Source organism: Acanthochromis polyacanthus, chromosome 17, assembly GCF_021347895.1.
Source record: "Acanthochromis polyacanthus isolate Apoly-LR-REF ecotype Palm Island chromosome 17, KAUST_Apoly_ChrSc, whole genome shotgun sequence".
NCBI lineage: Eukaryota > Metazoa > Chordata > Actinopteri > Pomacentridae > Acanthochromis > Acanthochromis polyacanthus.
In genome coordinates, this window is record NC_067129.1 from 1,434,161 (window position 1) to 1,457,974 (window position 23,814).

Consider the following 23,814-nt stretch of genomic DNA (forward strand, 5'->3'; position numbering starts at 1 on the left):
CCTGCTCCTCCAACCGTTTTCTCTTTCTTTTTTGTGCCCTGAGAGGTACATTTTCTTGGACGGCAACATTTCTGTTTGCTTCTGTCCGCCATTGCGCAATGACACTGTCACTCTAACTGTCACTGAACTTGCGCAGCCGCTAAGGTATTCTGCTGCAGGAGTAACTTGGTCCACTTATTGATACCATCGAAGATTGACATACTTGGCAACCTGGCTGGCATTAGAAAATTAGACCAAGATTATTGTTGTACAACCCGGAACAATGGTTATTCATTGGGTTTTTTTTCTATTTTTTTTACAATTACACTTGCTTTTTATTAAGGATTCTGGGAGGCCCCCTGGTGGTGGTGGGCCCTAAGCAACCGCTTAACTCGCTTACGCCTTGGGCCGGCTCTGCTGACACGTTAGCATGCAGTGCTTTCCAAAATTAACTGGAGATTGTGATCAATGATTTAGACAATAAAACAAACATCCAAATATGGACACTAAACCTAAACAATTGGTCTGAGTGCAATAAATTACAAGTTGATGTCTTTTCTTTTTCATTAAACTGACAAACTACTGAATAAAGTCAAATTACTTCCCAGCTATAATGAAACCAGACACACTCTCCTTACTGTCCCAACTTAAAGTGAGCCTATAAAATGTTTGCTTCCATAATGAAGTCCATTCCACAGTTGACCAGGTGCAAAATGAAGTTACTCTTAATGCACTGTGGCACAGACCGTCCTGAATTTTCCTTTTTTTTTTTTTTTTAATTTTCCTCATGCAGCTTTTATCGGTTGTGAGGGACGTTTCATTTCAACCTCAGTTGATCTCTTGCCTGTGTTTTCCTTTTTCCTGACGACCTCAAGAGCTCTTGTCTTTTACATCACAATTTGTATTACTTCAGGGAGGGCATCAAACGAAGAGAATCGACTGAAGTGATATCTGAGACGCTGAAGCCAGAAAATGTCAAATTGGCCAAACAGGAGAACCTCGGTGAAGCTTCGGGGCATCAAACTCCTACCAAACACCTGCTGAACCTCTACCAAACATTTCAGAGAGGACTAAAGCTGGCCCAGCAAACCCCTACCAAATACCTACCAAACCTCTACCAAACACTTATCAAACATCTACCATACATCGACCAAACCTATACCAAACATCTACCAAACCTATACCAAACCTATACCAAACATCGACCAAACCTATACCAAACATCGACCAAACCTATACCAAACATCTACCAAACCCCTACCAAACCTATACCAAACATCTACAAAACCTATACCAAACATCTACCAAACTCCTACCAAACCTATACCAAACATCTACCAAACCCCTACCAAACCTATACCAAACATCTACCAAACCCCTACCAAACCTATACCAAACATCTACCAAACCCCTACCAAACCTATACCAAGCATCTACCAAACCTTTATCAAACATCTACCAAACCCCTACCAAACCTATACCAAACATCTACCAAACCCCTACCAAACCTATACCAAGCATCTACCAAACCTTTATCAAACATCTACCAAACCCCTACCAAACCTATACCAAACATCTACCAAACATCTACCAAACTTATACCAAACATCTACCAAACCCCTACCAAACCTATACCAAGCATCTACCAAACCTTTACCAAACACCTACCAAACCTCTACCAAACCAATACCAAACACTTATCAAACATCTACCAAACCCCTACCAAACCTATACCAAGCATCTACCAAACCTTTACCAAACCCCTACCAAACCTATACCAAGCATCTACCAAACCTTTACCAAACCCCTACCAAACCTATACCAAGCATCTACCAAACCTTTACCAAACCCCTACCAAACCTATACCAAGCATCTACCAAACCTTTACCAAACCCCTACCAAACCTATACCAAGCATCTACCAAACCTTTACCAAACACCTACCAAACCTTTACCAAACATCTACCAAACCTATACCAAACATCTACCAAACCTATACCAAACACCTACTGAACCTCTACCAAACACCTACTGAACCTCTACCAAACACCTACTGAACCTCTACCAAACACCTACTGAACCTCTACCAAACACTTCAGAGAGGACTAAAGTTGGCCCAGCAAACCCCAACCAAACATCTACCAAACACCTACCTCCTTTATGGAACACTAATTTCCAAAATTGTGGCACATCAGAAGTCAAATTAGTAACTGGGAGACATGATGTAAACCAGATTGTCTTCAACACATAAGAAGAGTCTTTTGGGAATCCACCAAACTCAGAATTTTGACATGTAGTAGATTGTACAACTTCACTGTTTCCATTTTATGGGATGAAAAGAAGAGAAAGTTGACTCTGACATGTCTGTTAATACGATGTGTGCACCTCCTGGGTCGTGTCATGTCAGTTTAAAACAGAGGCAGTCATCTGTCTGGCACCTGGACGAATCCCAACAACTGCAACACTTGAATGCTTCCCTGTGATGGCCATGAAATGCCATCCTCCTCCACTCCTTCCACTGTGACGTGAATCTGGCAATAATTCAACCTCCTCCTCCTCCTCCTCCTCCTCCTCCTCTTACCAAATCAGTATTAGCTAGTATTAGGACTGCATTTTTATCTTGTCCTCTAAGCCGCTGTGGCTTTAGAACAGTTTGCCACAGAAGACACTGCTACAGACTGCTAATATTTGCAGTGAGTTCCCTTCAGCCCTCTCGGACAGCTGTGAAATGTATTCAGAGGAAGGAAGACAGCAGCAGAGACAGAAAGAGAGCGCACTACTCATCCATGTCAAACAGAATCCAGCCTATTGTCTCTGCAAGAGTGCAGGAGACGGGAGGAGAGATATTTGCATTTAACATGTCCTCTAACCTGCCCTCTCCCAGATGGAGAACCTTAAAAGTCACCGGCGAAGCTTCCCGTTAGATAAACACAAAACCTTGTGCACTTAAATATTTCACATCTGGCATGTCGTCTGCCTGCTGGGGAGATTCATTAAGCCCGAACATTACGGTCATAATGATTCTGAAAAGCTGAAGATTGCAAAATAGAATAAATAGAAATGAAAGATAAATGTGGGATTCGTGTTTTGGGAGAATGTGGGGGGGAAAATTGAGGTGGATATTGAAATGCAATATGTTCCAGCTCGGCTGCCCACTCTCTCTTGCAATATTATTAAACCAACAGCGAGCTTGGCCTGTGTGAACCGCGAGTTGTCAGACTGTAGACAATGAATCCTCGCTTTCCCTTTAGCCAAAAGAAAACCTAACCTGAATTTCAATCTAACCTTCTGAGGACTGGAAAGGAGGACAAACAACTAGGTCATGCGAGGCCATATGTGCGCACACACAGTACTCTTTTTCTGCATCTACACATCAACTAATTTTAGAACTTATCCTAAAAACAACTGAATTGATTCTAACAAAAACAAGTCTATTTGTTCTTCTGACCACTGTCCTTGCTTTAAGATGGCTCAACATTTGTCAAAACCCCATTTAAAAGTCCAAAAAGGCAATGACCCCGGCAATTACAGACGTGTAAAAACGTCATTTTAAGTGTAAAATTTTATGGTGCTACACTTTTAAGTCCTAGTTTAAGAGCAGTAAATGCTTTTCACTCTCTTTATTTACACACAGTTAAAGCAGGCATGCTTTAATGCTTCATATTTTTTTCAGAATATGTTCAACTATTCAGAGGTGCATACCGTAAATGTCCTTGGACAGCTCTTTGAATTTTAATCAACAGATTTTCAGCACATGACATTGACACTATACTGTACGGGGACAATGTCAGTGTCACGGATATTCTGAGCCTTTGAAGTGGCAGAAAATGATTAGCCAATTCTCATGGATTCTGTCTTTTTCCCCATTTTTTTTGCGAAAAGGGTTCACATTGGACATTTCATTGAAAGCGCAACGAGAAAAATGACATCATAAGAGCACATTTTTATACAATTCCAAGGCAGAAACGGGAAAATAAAGTGCCGGTGTGACATGCGTCCACCGCCCATGACTCTGAGAAAAATGACTGGTTAAAGGGGTCAAATGAGCACCAAGGATATTTAACTGAAATGTTTTGTGAACCATAAAACCGACTCGGCTTCATTTTTACTGCAAATACATCAAACGAAACAGTCTACGACATCTCCTGTGGCCCGACACCAAGTCTGTGAAACTGCCTTAACCTAATGACAGATGTTCAAGGGTGAACACACATTACTGCCACCGCAGAATAAACAGGCTTGTTAAGCAGCAACTGAAGCTTTCCGCCAGTCGGAAAGGAAAAACAGAGCACCATGCAGGCCATTGTAATTTGGGTGGGGGGTGGGGGGTGGGGGGGGGGACACATATAAAATGCCCGCTCTCCACTTTCATAGTCAAATAGTGGCTTTTCGCTGAGGATGACACATGGAGGATAGATTTCTCTTTTCAGCTTAAAATGATGCAGCAGAATTAAACTAGGACTCCTTTGAACATGGTGAATTCCCACAGAGCCGGCAGGATGAAGACACTCCAGGTACAGCGCTCCTGTAAGGCTGAGCCCAGCACCGACCCACGGCGAAACGCTCCCGTTTGAACTCATGTGAACAGGTTTAGAGGCAGATTTTCGAACGGCGTCAATACCCTTTTTTCTCAGTTGATTTCCTCCCATTCGCTGAACTCACCGCTGCCTGTATTCACAACAGACCCTGCGTGGTTTCAAGGACATGTCGGAGCAGCAAACGCTCTCGATGTACGGCTCACATATCACCAACCGTGCTCTCTTTTTAATTACTTCTGAATGCTTTCAAGAGGAATCTTAAAAGGTTTCATTGTGAAGTTCTCTTACCTTGATATGACAGATGAGACAGGTCATTCCAGGTCATCACATGGGAGAAAAGGAGAGAGAGAAAAGAAGAAAATCCATTAGTAAAATTGCAATCTTGACATACCCATAGATTATGCAGCCACGGCCGGATCTAAACAGAGCATTCCAGGTTGAAGTCACCGCTGTTGTGTCTGCGTGTGGACTGTAAATGACAGAGTGGTAACACTAAATACAGTGCAGAGGAGTGACATGGGCCAACACCTTCCCGAGCCAAGGAGCAAGACATTTTGTTAGTGTTTAATGGTGGATGCTTAATGTTTTTTTTTTAGCGCAACAGAGGAGCCCTTGGAGGAGATATACGAGTTTCTGAGCTTTAACCCTCAAAACCATCAACAGTTTCAGGGCACTTTTGCAATTTTCCTGAGTGTGGGCTCAGTTTTTACTGCAAAAAACTCCCTGCACCTGGATGGAAACAGCACAGCCATGGCTAGAACCCTTATCTGATGATTTACTTTACAAAGAAATAAATAAAAAATGGAATCAACATGTTGCTCACAGGCGTTTGCTGCACTGAAATAAGTTAGTTCTGAACCCTCCCACTTCATCTACTACCTATATTTTTTTATTTATTCCATCTCCTATCTGCTCTGTGTAAACACAGCCTGCAGTTCAGCTCAGTTTAGCTGAAAAGTCTCCAAATGTTTGCCAAAAAACTGAATCTGTACAGAGCAAATGGCTTTTTTTGACATTTTTCTTAAATGCGATGCATATAATAAAGCATTTTTAACTAAGATACTGGATTAAAATTGTTCAACAATACCAGATTTAACAAACAAGTCGCTAAAGTACCAATGAAAAGTTAAAGATCGGATGATTCTTTCTGGTTTTTATCAGTTCTAGCTGCTAAATTGTGCCATTGTTTAAAGACAGCAGATGACTGATGACTTTCAAACCTGCTAGGTGGTTTTGGAGTTCTGAGGGTTCATTTTTTAAAGTGATGTCACATGTAAAGCTAACATGTTGTTTGCACTTTACCAAGACAAACGGTCTGCTTAAGTACAGATGTTCTTTTATGCGTGTGCCAAGACTACCAGAAGTAGCACTATGAGGGCCTCAGATGCTCACAGGTGGGGTAACCGAAGCAATTCTCACAGTCTGGTCTCATCTTGTTGCTCCTAAAGCATTTTAGGAGCAACAAGGGGAGACATAGGAACTATTTCTCATTCATGTCTCATTGATGTCTCACTTATGTCTCAACTGTAGTCTCACTCAGGTCTCAAGTATGTCTCTCTTATGTCTCAAACTGATCTCACCTTGTTGCTCCTAAAATGCTTTAGGAGCAACAAGGTGAGAATCACATTGTTGTCTCTTTAAGACATGATTGAGCAGTAAAATTTTCCTCTGGGAAAAACTAATAATTTTACATCAACTACAGCGGTTGTTTTTTGCCACCTCTGGTTGCCTTGCTGGACGTGGAACTCATGCTCCGTGCTGCTCCAGAAAGCATTTCTGCTGCCTTTCCAGAACCCTGAAGTCTGATCTTGTGGAACTTTAAGGCATCAGTCCTGTAATCTCACAAAGCAGCCCAGACTGCAACATATCCACTAAATACAGCAGAAATGAACAAATATGTCTTTATAAATTTGCCAACAGCAACGACAAGACCAACACAGACACGGCTAGAGGCCACTACAGAACCAAGATGGAGAGCTTTCGCTTTCATAAAGTGCAGCGCTGCTTCATTGTGTTTACCGACTACTGATTTCCTTTAGCCTTTGGGTGCCGGACCGGTCGCTATCATTCATCACTATTAGGCAACAGAAGACCATCCTATAGCTCACACAGCACACAGACAGAGGCAGAAGGCATGCAGGAGGAGCTGCTGCACAGTGTGGCCTGTTGGTTCTGGTAAATCCACTCTGAAGACTCCAACACTTGTGGTGCTGTATAAACAAAGCGAAAAGGCCGTACTTTTTCACGGTTTAGCCCATTAACTGCAAATCACACATACTTTACATTCCTGCTGAGCATTTTCCGAAGCACAGCTTTCGGGGGGGGGGGGGGGGGGGGGGGGGGGGGGTTGTATTTTTTTTTTCTAAAGATTGATTTCTTTCCTTCCAGGCAGCTTTCCAGAGTTTACTTCAGTTCAGCAATAAAAGTCAACTTGCAAAGACGTGAAACTTATTGAACCTTTTTGTTAAAAGGAACAGCAGCGCAGATGTGAACAGGGGCCATTTTGAAAACTGATTTTACAACATTGTAGTTCCACTTTTGAGTAGCTAATGCACGTCGTTTCACACTTTTCAAACTAGGTCTTGCTTTTGCATTCATTTTCAACAAGCATAAAAAGGAAGCCCGCACAATACACATAACTGATCAGATGTCATGTTTCTGTCAAGTTTTTATAGTAATGTGAAATTATTAGAGGAGAAAACCTATCCATCTATGGAAAAAAGTTTCATCATGAGTAAGTAAGTTTTTCATTTTGCTCATTGCAGCTTTTACACATTAAAATGCATTAGCTTTTACCAAAAAAATAAATGGAAACAGGTGCATTCAAACGGCTATAATTTGAGCCAACAAAACATTGTAAAGCAGAGTTCATCATAAATCTTAAAATCAATTTGCATCTGTCAGCGCTGCTTCTATCCCTGACAGTTGTGCTTTTTAAGGGGTCATCATAAATCAGAGGGGTCTGCTTCCTGAAAGGGGGGGGACACAATATGCAAATTAGTCCTTTAGACCTTTTAATGAACACTGGTAGGGGAAAAAAGGGCAACCAGAAAATTCTTCCCTTTTTTTTATTTTTTTGAAGGGATGGAAATGACAAAAGGTGCAGCATGCTAGAAAATTATCACCCCAGAGATCAGATTGGACACCGGGGAAATTACGGCATTTATGCGTTTTCTGTCCTGAATATGAGATATTTCCAGGACTTAAGGGAAAGCCTGCAATGTTGTGTGTGCACTAAGGTTTTAAATCAACAAACTGATGTCTACAACATTAAATTAGGCAGAATAAACTGCATATCCTGTTTTCATGTATCAAAACAGACATTTTTCTTCTCTTGGAATCACATAAAATACTGAACAAGTCGTGCGATCAGACAGAAAAGACGCTAACTGTTGATCACAGCAGACGACGGAGAGGCGGGTTAAGTTTACAACAACATCGGAGTCTACAAAGCAATGTCAAACACTGCAGGGATTAGAACTGAAGATGTACGCCACTTTCCCAAACAAGGCTACCAAAAAAAAAAACAAATCCAGCGCAACAACAACAGTGATGCATTATAAAGACATGAAGCTGCACCGAGGCCGCTCAGCAAAAAGAGAATTAGCATTATTTGCTGGGATTAGCACCATAACAATAAAAATATTCATAAAAAATAATGATTCAATAAGCTGCAGTCCTTTCAGCAGTTCAGAGGCTGAGCATGCAATCACCCAGACACAAAAGCACAACTAATACTCCGGGCCCCATTACGGCCAAATCAGCAAATTTCAGAAGCTAAACTGAAGTCACAGCAAACCAATTAGTCTCCACAATCAAGCCAAAGTTATGCAGCCTGGGGCACGAAATATTTCAAGAGTCTAACAAGACTAACTTGTGTTTTTTTCCCCCCCCAAGAACAAAAGCTCGGGTATAAGAGGGCAGTCACGAAGATATGATACCAGACCCAAAGCAGACTTATCTGGAGAAAAGACGGCACGGGAACAAAAACAAGCGGTATTATAAGTGCAAAAACAGAGCTGGAACTCGGTGTTGCACGCAGCTCCCATGCAAAGCAAAGTTGCCTTTATTCAGGTTGGATACGAGGTTATCTGCTTCATCTGTTGTTTTTGCTCTGTGGAATGCACGGACTGAAACCATTTAATATCCTCTGAATGTACTGGGTGCTGCAAATATTATGTTGATGGTTGCTTTGAAGTCAGCTATTGATTTTGCCTAACATCTCCCAGCGAATGTCAGGAGGGTTATGGGGATTGTGATGCGTATGAAGCCTTCGGCGGCTGTTGGCAGAGGCACACACGTATTGTTCTGGAAGTCTTGCTGGCTGCCTCGGCTCCGGGTCTTTTTCAGTTTTGGAGGGAAACACTCCCCCGCGGATTTTCGGAATTAGATTAGGAATGTGGTCAGAGGTAGAAGGGTTCAGTTGCTGCCTTTTAACATCAAAGTTGCCCCTGCTGTTCAGATTTAAATACTTAAGATATAAACCTGCACATACTGGCGGAGTATGGAACAGATTTGAGGGCTGTTTGGTGGAACAACGTACAAAAACAGCTGTTCAGGTGGGCACAGCGTTACAGCAGGCATTTATAGTTTATCACTATAGCTGCAGAGGATAGTAAAATAATCCATACTAATTCATTAACTCTATTTCAAAGTGGAATTTCTCACTTTAGGGTTAAAAGGTCTTCAGCGGAGGACAGAACCACCTGCTCCTCAGATGCTTCACTTTGTCCTAAAGCGTGTAAATTCTCTCCACATGATCGGGAGGATTATGAGCGAGGTGCAGATCCAGAGAGCTACTCGTGTGCTCGCAGATTACATAAGCTTTATTGAGGCTGTCCTGTCCAAATGAAAAGTAATAAATGCTGACTATGGTAACAGTGAGTCTAAATGTAGTCCCGTTTCTCCAGGTGATGTCAGTGGAACACACTGTGAGTGAACGCAGAGGAAACCAATCATTGCTCCTGTATGCTTAACGAAATCATCAATAAATGACAGCGATGAATCGATAAATTCATCTCGATTTGCTGCGCCATGGTGCCAGATGGATTTCTCATCAATCCCTTTTTGCATTACGTCGAGTTTATTAGCTCAAAGTAATGCAGCATTCTTTTCTTTTCTTTTAAACTTTCTAAATCAACAGACTAATGCCCAGAATGAGAATATTTAGCTGTTGTTTTTCTTTAAAAGCAATAAAACTGGGGATTTTAAACCCTGTTTCTACCTTCCCACTTGCATCTCAGACCCTTTATCCTCATGCAACCCTGCTCGCACTTTGAGATCCTTGGACAGTGGCCTTGTCTCCGTTCCAGACTCTTGGCTGAAGACTAAGGGGGGCAGAGCTTTTGAAAGAACAGCACCAAGGCTCTCTAGAACACCCTGCCTGAGGAAATACAGCCGGCTGAGTCAGTGCTTCTTTTAAATCCAAACTTTAAAAGAAGAACAGACTTTTTTTATGCGCTGCTTCTCTTGATTTTATCTGATTCTCATTGTTATTCTCTTCATGCCTGTTGTTACTGTTAATTTCAATGACTGAGTGGTAATTTTCCAAGTTTTGCTTGCTACGTGAAGCATTTTGTAACTTTCTTCTGATTCAAATACAGATAACAATATTATGATTATGACTTCTTTGAGCCCCGACGGCACCGCCTATGCAGGGAAATATCTGCAAGTATATAAACTTCCACTTCCTACTGTAGTTGGTAATTCAATCATGCAGCCTCATCCGTCATGTGGTCTCCAACTTAATCACCCATTAACCAGGGAGAAGTGAACTGTGGACAAACGGCATCACTTCCACGGTGTGGGCAGAATGAATCCCAACATCACGACTTAGCCATCCAGAACCGCCCTGTCAGAGGAGATGGATCAACTGCATCTCACAGAACCAGTCGACACTTTGATGGCTGGTGATGAACTGCGTTGTCGCTCGAGATGTTGAAATATTACGACTGACGGGAAATGCAGATTCCTATTTGCCTGTCGTCTGTTCCGGTGCACGCTTGTAAAACCTCGGGAGGGGAGAACTAATCCTGGGGCAGAAGCTTGTAAAACATGTTAATGGGAGTTGTGCGGTTGGCCAGTTGTAGGTATCGGGATGGATAGCGCGGCTTCCCTCGAAAGTACAGCTGCGTAACAGTAACCTGCAGCAAAACTACTGATTGAAATGCCACAGACCTCCCTCTGTTTACACAAATTAACATCTGGCACGAGTGTAAGCGCTGGTGGTAAGTGCCGTCTGCCCACAGGGAGAACTTACAGGTTGGCAAACGTCTGATTTGTGGAATACGGTGAAACTAGTCTTGCAGTTTCCCCCTCCTCTGTGCGAAACTAAGCTGAAAGCTTGACAGGGAATGGAATTTCCTGAACGGTTTCTTGGCTTAGCCACACAGAAATTTGTGACAGTTCACTTTTGCATTGAAATCTATTAATTCCAATAAAGTTTCCTGTGGAGACAAAGTTAATTTGCGCCGTACTATTGTGTGAAATTTAACCTAAGTAAACCCTAGTCAGGAGTGCAAATATATGTCTCAAGGAGGCCTCGTTATCAACTTTGCTGCACTAATTTCACACATATCTGTTCTGATTTTTGCAAATCTTCATTGAAAATGAACTGCTGCATTTCGGCATGTTGTCAGATTAATTTAACTAATGTATGTCGACTGTAAGTACATTTATTACTGGAGAAATGTCATAACTTGCCATATTTTATCTAAACGTGAGCAGACATATAGCCACTTATTCCTGCATTTGTGCTGTATTCATGCTTCCTGTTCTGTTTTGTTTTGCTACAAGGAGGTCAAAGCAAAACCCACACAGCGTACCGTAGTGAATATGTCACTCTATTTGTGTATGTGAGAGCAGACCTTTCCTTCAACACGCACGCTTGATGGAAAGGTCACTGTACGCCCAATTAGCCGTGACATTTCCAATTATGACTGCTGATGACAGGTAACAAGAGTTCCACCGGGCCGGGGCATCTCTTAATCCTGAGTTTGGCAAAGGTATTGAGGAATAGGTCTTCCATCGGGGGAATGAACTTATCCGGTAGCAGGGGGGTAGCTCAGGAGTAGTTAGGCTCTTAATCATGTATGTCAAATGCAGAACAGACACCCGGCAGACTGTGGGCAAACGCAGCTGAAACGGCCGCTAATCACCGTAAGGATTTTTTTTTTTACCTCTCGAGCACAAAGGAGGAACAAAAACAAGATATGATTGCCATTTTAAACATGGCTGTGAAAAATTTGGTAAAGGCTCTGCCATCCTTGTGCGGATTCCCCTCACCACCTGCTAAAGCAAGATAAATTTCACAACCAATGAGCAGTCACTTAGGTTCACAATGCTGCAAAGGATGAAAGCAATGATGTATTTGTGCTAAGCTGCGGCGAATGAAACTCTCACTGCTGGCAAGAACGGTTCACCCCAGAAGAGAAGAATTTAAGGATCACTAACAAAACAAACAAAAAAAAAGGTAAGATTTTCCTTTGCAGCAAAATTGTTTTCTTGTAGTCTCAGCACTGGCACCATTGCACTCTGGTGCAGCAGCTGGATGTTGGTTGGCTGTTATTCCGCATTTCCGACATGCCCTGTTGATTTGGGACCGGTGCCCAAAAGCCTTGAGTTCATCCCTGCTTAAAGGTCTCTGAAGTGAAGCGTGTTCACATCCTGGTTGCACTCCGTACTTCACACTGTGAGGCATGAGAAATCACATAAGAAATCTCGTGTTTCGGCTGTGTTTTACCTCTTCATCCACCCTGCACAGCCACTCAGGCGGACAAGCCCTCACAGAGGGAAGTGCTGACCAACACAAATGAATCCAGTCCAGCTTAAACTGTCAGGGGAAGAAAATGAGCATTTCCAGTTTGCTGACAGGTTTATCTCAGCTTTTGGATTGTCAGAATTTAAGAACTTCTTTCTATGTCTTCCTGTGTACTATTTCAGCTTTCCTACTCCATAGCAGGGACCAGAAAAACTCACAACAACTAAAAACTTCAAGTAGATTCCAACTGAAAGCATGTTCAACAACAAGTTTGGCTAGTGTAGAAACTTTGACACTTGGAACAGACACAAAAACCTAAATTACTTGATAATTATCATCTATCTGGTGACCAATCCAGGACTACTGTGGCTCTTCCCAATGACAGAAAGAGATTTGTGACTTAAAAGCTGACCAACAATTCCATTTGGGCTATGCAGTACACGCCTATAGATGCGATACGAGCTGAATTCCACTGTAATTAAAGTACTTAGATGATGGAAAATAACCTAGTAGTATGTGTACATTAACCCAGGTCATGGTATCCTCAGAGCATCAGCAAGAAAGCAGCTCCAATCTCTCGGTGAAGTCTTCAAGAACCTAAAAAGACAACCGACGCTCCTTGGATAACCCGGTAGAATAAAATACTTGTAATGTTAAATTCCAGGACTGACTAAATGACTCCGTTTTTGGCATGAAAATATGAAATCCATCAAACCCATAGTCTGTTACTATAATGCATAATATACCCTTTTATGTTTCATCTGCAGGCCGGATCATAGCTCAGAGGCACGGATCTGCTGGTTTTGATCAATCATTCACTACAGAGTGGAGTGAAGCTTCCTGCAGTTTTGCCCCTGTTCTGTCTGCTGTGTTTCTGCTCCGACATTATCATTTCCAACAGGTACCAACGTACATGCTCTGAGTCTGAATGTGGACATCTGAGAGGCCGGACGGCACCCATTTTTGCTCGAAAAAGCCCAAACAGAACTGTACACCAACTTAAACAAGCCCATGAATTTGACTCTGGGAGGAATCTGGGTGAAAGGAGACATTATCATCCTGATTAATTTGTGGGTCTTAATGGTCGTTGCTAAATGCACCACGGGTCAAAGGTGGGACGACAACTGCGGCCATTGTATTGCCTCTGAAATGACCAAGGCTTCTATTGTACCACTTTCCCAGAGATTGTTGGCGCCCTTCAGCTCTGCAGGTTTCCACGCTGACCTCCACACAACCCCTCATCCTCCAAGCTCACAGGGAGCTTTTCCACGGCCGCCTCTTAATTCTAACTAGACAAGAATGAATGAAAGGAGAGTCGGAGCATGGGAAGCTTTCACATGCCGCTCGACAATGCTCTGTCAGGAAAATTTGTCAGGACAACGAGGTTAAGTGTGACAAGTGCTATCGGCCATGGGAACTTTGTTCTCTTCTCGGGTGTCTTGATTTGTTATTGTTTCATAACGCCTTCAAGACGGGGAAGACTTTGAAAGCGTGCCTCGGGGAGCCTTCTCCAACAGAATACTCTCTTCTCAGAAGTCGACATGGAGATTATAGTTACAGTGCTGAGACTTGGTCTTAAAATCTATTTCTTAACTAAACACTTCGAGATAACACACAGAGCAAGGCACCGATTTTCAACATGAATAATTCAAGAGGCAGACTCCCCTGTGTAAAAAAAAAGAGGCTAAAAATATTCCAGTTTTCCTAAAAGATTTCCAGATGGAAACCCAGGATTGAGCTCATCAGGAGGGAATCACAGTCAAAGCATTTTTTTTCAAGTAAAATCATCTTTCAGTGTCTTCTGCAGTTTATTAAAATCCCATTAGATCTAATATATTCCAAAGGACATTGCGAAGCTGTTAACTCTATCAAGCCGTGGAAAAAGCTTCCATCTCTTCTCCATGCCTTTTTCCATTGTGAGATCTTTCACTTTTCGTTTCCCTGCCAAACTCCGTAAAGCCTTATGCTACATACCAGTTACTGGCCTCACCTGTGGGCAAACGGAAGGCTGGACAAATTAAATCCCACATTAATAGTCAAAAAGATTGCATCTAAAAGAAAATCAGCAGAGGTCAAAATGGCACGGCTGCACATGAAGGCATGGATGGACTGCATTGATATCTGCAGAGATGGAGTAGTTTCAGTCGACCGTGTCCAGACAGCCCAATAGTGAGTGAGTATTATTTGATGGAGAATGCAAACTTAAATGGAAAAAATACACTTGAACTTTCTCTTGTAAACTCCAGAGTTTATAGATACTTCTTGTTCAGCTTTAATCTAGTTGTAGAGACAGTCGATTTTCCTTTTGCAATGAGAAATTACAACCAATACTGCTGGCAATCTGTTCTCTTTTTTTGTCTGTTTTACAATCTGTACGAAATTATGTTGGTGCATACATCACAGCTGACAGAAATAACGGCCAGAAGTTTTAAAATCAGGAGTATGTTGCAATAAATCTGAATTACAAGTCTGGATTCTTGCAGTCACTACAAAGAAGCCTTGTGCAGCTACAATCATGTGGAAATGTCTGGCTTTCTGAATAACAGACAGGGATTAAACTCCGTCTGTGCATGGCTGACCGAATGACAGTCAGCTGCAACGCTGTAAAAAACATGGAAATGGCTGCGATGTGGAGTCAACCCCCGTTCCCCACGCTTCCCACTGCCTCCCAACTCCCAGTCAAGTCGAAAGGTCCAGTGGAGCAGACACATCTTTGGTTTCTATTGTGTCATCTGTTAAAGTCTTCACACTATAAATTCTCCCCGGCATTTCATCCCCGAGGAGTCGGTCATGCACAATATGAAAACCACGACTTTTCTGGGTCTGGCACACGAATTGCAGATCCTCTCTGGAGTATGCGCAGACGTAAAGACGTGGAGGAAGGAGGGCGAGGAAAATGTAAAATATCTGAGCAAACAATACCCCATGGTTGGATTCAAATAGGAGGATCTGTGTTTTATACGAGCTGAAGGAGAGCGAGAGCAGACGGTGACTACAGTATGGGAGTGTGTACATCAAAGCCGAGGGGTGCATAATCTTTTCATCAAGGCGAGCTGGTAGTGAGAGCGGTCACAGCTGGTTTCTATATGAGAGGGCTGTCGAGGCCACGACACAGAAGCAGCGCGAAGGCATTTTTATTCACCGGCATCGTGCTGTTCGGCGGATTTTGCATTCCGCTTGGTTGCTGCTCTTTCAATATACATGTAAATCATTACAGTGTGCATAATCACGCTCTGCACAGCAACAAAAGCCTGTGGATTGATATGTAAATAAATACCCGTTCATTTGTTCTGCTAAGGTCAGCTTGACAGTTTGCAAAGCTTCTCTGTGCACTCGATCAAAGTGGTACCGCGCAGCACACTTTGCCCCGTTGTCCAGGAATAGCCACATCCCATGATGCCCTACTTTTATGTCAATGATGCCGATTTTGACAGAGCAGAGTGCAATTTTCCAGTATCAACGAGACACTGGATGCAGATCATTGGGTGCTTGGAATCTAAAGGACCTACTTTGAAGCCTGTTTGGTATTAAAGAGGGAAAAACTCTCCAGAAATAGCTCGGTGTTTAGCAGATGTCGGGCTGCAGTTTGGCATTTCGGGAACAACTCAATCTCCACCTATGCGCCGACGCCACGCTCACGGGGGAATAAATAAATAAATAAAAACACAGCCGGCTGGCGGTAACCGTGCCGCTAATGTCGGCTGGCGGCCTGTGATATTAAAAACAAATGGAGTGAAGTTTTAATTTCCATTTCCTTGATGCCTGCAGAAACGAGAACATCTTGGCTGAGTTAGTAATAAAAGCTTCCCTCTGTCGGGGTCACGATGTCTGTCATTGTAAAACATTATTGGATTTATTTTTAATCGTTAAAAATGCATGAGACAACAGGGGAAACGTTCCACGTGCTGGGTTTGATCAGAATACATAGTCTTTATCCACTGTGCAGCCCCTTTGATTTGGCTGTAGAATAAACAGATGCAGCTGAAAGAATCGTGAGAGCTAATAAATAAACCTCTGCACAGCCAACAAAACTAAATATATCACACAGAAAATAACTTCCAATGCTACGTAACAAAGGTAAATATTCATCATTTACATCTTGGGTCTTACAGCCATGGCCATAAGTTTGGACACAAGTACCATGACGCTTGTGAATCTTAGAAAATACCACAAAATTGTCACTTACAATATAAATACCAGTCATAGCCATCAACCAAAATGAAATACAGATATTTCCAGTGCATAAATTTGATGTTTGACAGCAAATAGTATATGAAAAACTTTCGTCAGTCAATGACAAAATTTGTGCAACAATTTGCAGTTAATATTCCAATGTCAATATTTGCTGTCAAACATCAAATTTATGCACTGGAAATATCCGTATTTCATTTTGATTGATGGCTATGACTGGTAAGTGACAATTTTGTGGTATTTTCTAAGATTCACAAGCGTTATGGTACTTGTGTCTAAACTTATGGCCATGGCTGTATTTTTGCAGTTTTTCACCAAGTTCTTATAACATTACACCCGTCACTACTAGTAACTACTGAGACCTGAGAAAACACAGAAATCCCTGTAAAACGCCAAATGCGGTCAGAAACAGGAGCAGTCAGACGATCTGAGGGGCTTAAAGTAAGTGCTTCTGTCAGGAAATACCCTGTTGATGATACGGAGTGTCAAAACTTCACAGGAAAGATATAAGGCTGAATGGATGGTTAAGAAAGCCTACAATTTTGATCAATAAATAACAGTGTGCTTCCTGTTCTCTATTAACAGGTTGACTGAAGTACTTAGAGTAGCTTCTGTTAATACAAACCAAGATTTTTGAAGTTATAGTGTGTATAAGATCAGGAAACATGAAAACCAGTGTATTTATAGCTGATTTCTAATGGTATGGGAGTGTTCCTGCTCTCCAACGACATCTTCTATCAGTTAGGCTGAAGTGTATGTTGACTGTTCATCTGTGAGAAACCACTCAAGGAGATGGTCTGGAAAGGAAAATATTTTGCCCAACGTATATCACCTCCCCTGGTCTTAGGCCTGATTTGATTGGACCTGCTTTAGGCCTGTCCTTGACCTGGTCCACAATAATGCACTCTTCTGTGCAGCCTTGGGTGAGAAGGGTCTTAAATCCTTTGTTGGGGCTGAGGGGAGGGCCGTATTCACACCATGTGTCTCAGGTTCATGCGCTCCTTAAGGGGCCCACGTGGGGACATAAATTAGAAGCATGTCAACCATAAAGCACCCTCTTAAAAGGGAGTGTGGTTGATGCAGCTGGCCCTTTTTTTGTTGCAAAACAGGCAAATGCAACCGTATACGGAGCCCGCTTCTTTAGACAAACAATGCACTGAATTTAACTGAGCCCCGAAGGCTAAACCTCCCTTAGCTGAGGGATAAAAGCAACGGTCAAGATGGCAGATGAACAATCGCAGATCTAATTTACGCTGATTGACAATTTCACCTCACCGTTACACACAGTACACCAGATATATCTCCAAATGGCAGGAAGCATTTTTGCACATCATATATCCCATAGGGCCATTGCTCAGATGGACCTTTAATTCAGTTACAGCAGCAGCTGAGAGAGGTTTTCCCTCCTCCTCGGTGGGTTCGGTTACCGGCGGTAAGAGCAAATGTGTCTAGCAGCTGGTAGCATATGGGGTCTCTTCCTTTCTCTGCTTGTATGGAATAAGAGCACAAAGACGCCAGCAGTGCACAGCTGTCCAGACAAAAGCAAGGGGAAGAAACGGAGGGAAAACTATCGAGAAAGTCAATGAAGTTACACCGGGACGGGAGCAGATATGGTGGCCGTCGGCGGGGGCGCGTGGCAGACGTGGCTTTCAGTCGAATAATTCAAGAATACAGTAACACGCAGGAAGCACTAAAGACAGTTCTCTGGACCTGAGAGGAGGCACGGGGCCGAAAAAATGTAACCTTACACCACAACACATGTTTCTAGGCTTCCTTCTGTACAGGGGGGCCGGAGGCTGGGATGAGGATGGAGGGGAGAGCAGCTCGTCTGTGTGAACAACAACATCGCACATAAAAGAGAATAGAAAAACACTGGAGCGGCTACTAAGTATGCAACCCAAAAACAGCAACCCCCAGCAGCGAGCGGGAACTATGGAACAGCATGTTCTCTGTTGACAGCACAAAATAATGAGACGGGAACAAAGGTAGAGATCCATTTCAGCAGCGCCGAGTGTGAAAGGCATGTTGAGTGGACACCCAGTGCATATTTAAAAGGTCATAATTAAGATTTTTAAGACATGGTGTGATCAGGGGCTGATGATCAATAGATGGTGAGATTACTGGCTTTCAAACGTCCGTTGCCGGCCTGATAGCGCATTCCGCTCAAACTCAGTTACCCCAGCCTCTTATCCACATGTAGTCTGCACCGCCATTTTGATCCTATTAGCTATGGACTTTTCACTTTGTTCCTCACGAGGCAGAAAGAAACGGAAACAACAGTAGAGAGAGCATCCAAGATCAGTGGCTGAAGTGGATGATTTTCACATTTATTCAGGAGCTACATGGATAACACAAACCCAAATTATCTCATTAGCACAGACATGCTCAACACAACCAAGCATTCACCTGTATCCAAAAGAAAATATTAAAATAATAGCCCAGAAGCAGGCTTATTTTTATGTCCTAAGCGTTTCTCTCATTAGGTTTAATTACTTTCCCACAGCTGAGGGAAAATCATTACGGAAATCATAACAATCTAAATTTGGGTCGGCGAAAATGAGTATTGTCAGCTCGCTTTGTTTTAGCGCTCCTCTGGGCTCCGGAGTCACTTCCAGTGTTTATCAGGCGCCCTATCAGCCCCACAGCCGCTGGGAAGCCGCTCACCAGGAGCCAGCGAGGGTTCCTTCGCTTTGTTCTCTCAGCCAAGTGGTGGAAAAGGAAAGACTCACTTCACGTCTGCTTGTCTTGGTTAGTGCAGAAGAGCGGGAGATCTTATTCCCGACTACTTTCAAGCGTGATAGCAGTAAAGCAATCTCCCTGACGTGCACTGCAGATGACCGCTGAGCGGAAACCGCAGGAACTTCAACAACAACAAAAAAAAAGAACATTAATGTTTGCAGAGCGGAGTCAAATAATCAAAGGTCCTGCAGCTCCCCGGCGCAGACGGACGACTGAAGGCTGACGACTGGCAGCTGAATTAATGCAGTCTGGTTAAGCAAGGGTCATTTTTAATATTCCGCCGTGATGGATAGATTATATTATTGTTGGCAAAAGCTGCAAGTCCGGCTCGCTGATTTATGAAACAATCCTTCACACTACGGTCTCAGAGATTACTTCTCTAAAATCCCTCACTTTAACCCATCAGTGAGCAAACACACACAGAAAAAACTGAACTTTCTGCCTTCCACTTAAGCCCCCAGTGCAGAAATCGGTTCAGTAAATCAAGCATGCTAATCAGCCGGCGGTGATGTTTTGACAATCAGTAGTTTAGTGAGTTTCTTCATCCAGCCTCTTGTTATTTCTTCCCTATTAAATTAACAGCTGAGTTCTTTACCACGTGCAATTTACATTGAGATGAACACATCCAGGAATCAATAAGCAAGCATTTAGTGTTTACAATTATTTGCTTTAACCGCCTTCTATTCCCCACCGGGTCGCACACATCCACCCAGTCGGTTTGTTCTTCCTGCACAGCTAAACTGCATTCTCAGTTACCCCTGGAGGAAAATGGAAATTCCTTTTCAACCAAACCTGCTTTTCTTTTCGCCTGTCATGGAGTTGGAAAGGCTTCCAGATTGAAATGAGTAACTAAACAGGAAGATGGATATAATCTGGCGCGAGATTTTCAGCCAGGAATTCAGTGTTTAGGACGATGACATACAGTTTTTGCTCACTGTGTGCTTTTAGTTAGGTTTAGGCACCAAAACTAGGTGGTTTGGTTCAGGAAAATATGTCGCTTTGGGCTAAAACATGACGCTTTCACAACAGATTTGAAGCCTCTCCTCCATTTTCTCAGTTACCATGGTGACTGGTCCCCCTCTGAAGGAGCAGCCATAAAGCTTTAAAATAAATAGGAAATAAGATACGTGGATCAGAAATAATATGTAATGCATAGCAAAAGTAATCCGGCTGAAAACAATGCAAAATATAACTAAGAAGTTGGATAGACACTTTTTTTTTTTTATCGTTGCCCTCAGTAACAAAAAAAAAAATCAAAAGTAAATTTCAGAAAGTCAGAATTCACAGGCTTCATGAACTGAGGAAAACATGGAAAAAATAATGATTGGACCGAAAATAAAGAGAAAAAACGTTTAAAATGCGACACTTTTTATCATTGTTTCACTAATGAGAGCTTAATCCAGTTATGTTCAACTGAAAAACTGAGTTCAGAAATATTTATTTTTTTCTCTACAATCAATGACAATTTTCATTCCAACATATTCAGTGATTGCTAGTATAATAAATATAATTAAGTTGATAACTCAGCAGAAACAGGCATCCAGTACTTCATTATTTAAAATGTTTTTTTGTGGTATGTACTTAATTGTCATAGTCAAAAACACAACTTTTTAATACAAACATTTTTAAAAATGAAGTTGCTGTAATTAAATGTGTCAGTTTTTCTTGATTTTGGCTTTTAGGAAATTGTTTCATTCCACAACGAATGAGTTTTTCTTTTTAATTGTGTACCGCTGCTGTAGCTGAATTATTTAAACCGTGCAAACAAAAACAACAAATAACTAATCTGAAGTTCATTCACACAACATTAAGCTGATGACAACAGCAATATTAATATGTTAATCCATCAAACTCTAAAGGTTTATTTTCGCCAGTGCATTTAAATCTTCACCTTTCAACCATGCATTTAATTCAGGCTGAAAAGGCCAAAAGCAAAAGTTTGCCAAGACCGGGAATCTCATCTGCAAAGTGGAGCTGGAAAATCATCAACTTCCATACATTAAGTTTCAGCAAATACATGCTGAGATGCTATATTTAATCTAGAAACTGTAGGATTCACTGCATCTCCCAGCTTTTTATTCCTAGTAATTGACTGATTGAAATTTCAAAAACACAGATGTCACCTACAGAGCATCGCTTTGCATGAACTGTCCTAAAGGTTTACGACACAAATAAGTGGAGCAAAATGATCACTGCAGGAAAAGTGCATTTATTTTTCCCCAGCTTGATTTATCACCCAGGACAGGTTTTATATCTTAAAGCTCTTTTCCTGAATAACTTTCTTTCAGGTGTAGTCGGTGTCTGACATGAGCTGCCCTGGGGAACAACTGTCACTACCTGCATCCAGACTGGTTTTTTTTTCCCTTCTTCTCTTCCCCCTTCAACTGTCAAGATCAATAATTGTAAAGATTCTTGAAAGTAACGACCTGAGACATCAACAGAACTTTCTGGCTGATTTGTATGTGCAGCGATACATTTTTACTTTACTTTTGTGTGTGTGTGTGTGTGTGTGTGTGTGTGTGTGTGTGTGTGTGTGTGTGTGTGTGTGTGTGTGTGTGTGTGTGTGTGTGTGTGTGTGAGAGAAGAAGTATTCCATTTTTAGATTTTTGTGAAGAGAAAACGCAAACAAAAATCAAACAGAAACAGGAAAACCTTGAGAAACATAATGAATATAAATGTTTCTGGGCGGACCGTGAAGGATTATCGAATGGTTCGATGAAAACAGTAAAAGAGCAAATACGCAAAATGATCAAATATTCTTCACCATCGCTATCAAAGCACCTAATTCAGGAATTGTAAGCAAAGCAACGTTGAGGATGCTCCGGATTCCCATTGAATTTAATTACACTTTCCTTACGTTTTGGGTTTTTCATGCTACGGATCACAAACGGAAACGACTCCCTCAAAAACAAAGACAAGAGAGCTTCTGGCTGCTTTGGGAACATGAATGGAATGAATACAGCCGTCATTCCCTCCACAAAACAGACGAGAATGATTCGATTTCAAGGCCGTCTTTCTCTCGTGTTTCCTGCATCTTTTCTGCGAATCGAGCCGGTAAGCCACGACACCGAAGATGAAGCAGCGGGAAGAAGAGAAACCAGCCGAGCAAACCGAAGTGGATGCTTTGTTGTCGCCTCAATCCGGAAATTCAAATATTTAACAGATCGGATATTAGGACGCCCTGGGGACGGTTTCCTGATGTGCAAAGAAACACTTTATTTCCCTGAGAGCATCAAAAAAGAAAAACTGCTGTTCTTAAAGCTCATTTTCAAGAGAGCTGTCAATTCCTGCTCCTCACAAGACACTTCCAGCCATTCGAGATATAATGGCAGACAAATTAAATTTCAGCATGACGGAAACTGTCTTCTTCTTCCCCGTTCTGTTTGACTACACCGTATGAGGCGCTGATTACCTGCCATCTGCTCTTATGGCAGCACCGAGCCGGACGGAACGTTATCGTAATTATTTTTAACCGAATCCGTGGCATTGTCTGTAATAAGCTGAAACGTTTCGCCATTGGCCTTCTCTTGACAGCTAATTAATAGGCCTACGTACGTTCCTCCGGGAGCCAACAGACTATCTGGTGCCGATGCTGAAATGACCGGCCGGCAGTCGAGCTGCAAAAATGGGACACGATTTGAAAAAAATAGATAAATAAAGTTGGCTCCCTTCAAATATTCAAAGAAGCCAGTGTCCTCAAACAGTCAGAAAGCAGCAGCAGAGAAGTTTCTGACTGAGTAGTCCCAGCTCAGGAACAGCTGAGCGAGGAATCGAGGGTTGTTTTTTTTTTGTCAGAAGATCGTCGTGATGCTTTTTTAAACAAACCCTTAGTAGAGTTCAGTGGAAAGAAATGTGAAGAAACTCATTCCCGGGTTTTGCCAAGACAGCAGCCGTCCACAGCTCCTCCCAGCCTCTCCTGTTTCACAGGTCGTGCCCGTTTATGGGATAGAAATTGTCAGGCGGTGTGGAGGTCGAGCGGCGGGGAGGGAGACATAGTGCTTCCTTAATAGCTCCAAGCCAATAAACACATAAATAAACATTACAGCGGCGGATACTTTTACAGGGGCAGGTGGTGAAAGGTTGGTTAAGTGGCACAGAAAGCTAGTAAAACGGCAAGAGTCTGGCCTTTAATCAAGTTTTGGTGGGGCTCTCAGCAGAGATCTGATTAGATGCAGACACCAGGCTGCCTGTGATGAATGTGGGTGGGACTGGGTGCTTCAACCCCCCCCCCCCCCCTCCCACCCAAACGACCAGCCGGCTTTCCCGCCCAATCGCTCTCCGAGGTGCAAGGAGCAAGATGGCAGCTGAGCAGATTCCCGAGCACATTGATTTCCGAACGTTTTCCTGGATGCACCATATGGCGCCGGCTCCTGCCAGCCTCACAGAGCACGCTCACAAGCAAACACAGCAAGCCCGCCCATCGGCTCCATTTGTTTGCTACCATCAAGGTATTTTATGGTTATTTTGTAAACAGCTTTCAAGTGCACACAGTCAGACTTGAAAAAGCCTTCCAGATGCAAGGCGAACGAAGCCAAGAAGCCTCGGAGCGGCGCGGCTTCACAAACACGGCGGATGATTTCCTAAACAGTAACGCTTTCCTAAGAATCCA

General features: G+C 42.6%; 1 protein-coding gene and 1 long non-coding RNA gene across 19 annotated transcripts in view; both read right to left on the reverse strand.

Annotated features, from left to right (window-relative positions):
- The window catches only part of LOC110958343 (neural cell adhesion molecule 1-like), a 301,020-nt gene that overhangs the window by 217,900 nt on the left and 59,306 nt on the right, over positions 1 to 23,814 (reverse strand). The gene's annotated exons all lie outside the window — the stretch shown is intronic.
- Positions 735 to 2,507, reverse strand: LOC127530502 (uncharacterized). Of its 9 annotated transcripts, none has more exons than XR_007937075.1 (4): positions 1,708 to 2,507; positions 1,367 to 1,421; positions 1,092 to 1,267; positions 735 to 1,025 (listed from the first exon to the last, which is right to left on the reverse strand). It is a non-coding gene; the product is annotated as an uncharacterized LOC127530502 (long non-coding RNA). The 9 variants fall into 9 exon arrangements; XR_007937077.1 differs by lacking the exon at positions 735 to 1,025 and adding an exon at positions 1,455 to 1,509 and having other exon boundaries at positions 1,041 to 1,267; positions 1,301 to 1,421; positions 1,752 to 2,507; XR_007937082.1 differs by lacking the exon at positions 735 to 1,025 and adding an exon at positions 1,455 to 1,509 and having other exon boundaries at positions 1,041 to 1,157; positions 1,400 to 1,421.